Consider the following 939-nt stretch of genomic DNA (forward strand, 5'->3'; position numbering starts at 1 on the left):
ATGATGATGATGATGATGGAAGCAGGAATAGAGAAGAATGTGCAGAAACAATACTGCTGATATGCAAATGTAATAAAAGTAACGTTTTCCTTCCGTTCTTTCTTTCTTTCTTTTTTCTTTTTCTTTTTTTCAGGGAGAAAAGATTTCAGCAACCATTTGGTGTGTAACTATTTCAAAATTGGTGAACGACAAAGACAGAGAGGAAGAAAAAGATATGGTAAAAGAAAGAAGAAAATAACAAGGCAAAAATAAATAACGAAAAGAAGAAAAGAAATTAGAGAAGAATGGATTTGTGCAACAAAAACAGTGAAGAATTTCATAAAGCATTATGAAGAATTGTGTCAATGTTAGGTTTATGTTTAACATGTGAATATGTATGTATACGTGGATATGTGTGCTTATGTACGTGTGTGTATATGCTTGTGTGTAGATTTGTGTGTGTAATTAATTATAAATTGTAGGTTTATAATATTACACACACACACACACATACACACATATTCAATTACACACATATACATATACAAGCACGCACATATGTTATTATGCATGTAAGATCGTGTATGCATTAACGGTTCGGCAACAGAGACCAATAGAATAAGTACCAGGCTTTAAAAAATGAAGTACTGGGGTCAAATCATTCGACTAAAAGTTCTTTGAGGTGGTGCCCCAGCTTGGCCGCGGTCTAATGACTGAAACAAGTAAAACGTAAAAGATATATGCACACACCCACATACACACGCGCACGCACTACGCGCGCGCACCCCCACCCACGCAAACACACACAAACACATATATAAATGTCTCACGCGGTCCTCAAATTTGATCCTGCTGTGATATCTTGCACAAGAAATCACACGGCCTCAACAGTAGAACATTAAGTGCTGAAAATGGATCGTCGGATATATATATATATATATATATATATATATATATATA

This window comes from Octopus bimaculoides, chromosome 10 (assembly GCF_001194135.2).
Source record: "Octopus bimaculoides isolate UCB-OBI-ISO-001 chromosome 10, ASM119413v2, whole genome shotgun sequence".
Classification (NCBI taxonomy): domain Eukaryota; kingdom Metazoa; phylum Mollusca; class Cephalopoda; order Octopoda; family Octopodidae; genus Octopus; species Octopus bimaculoides.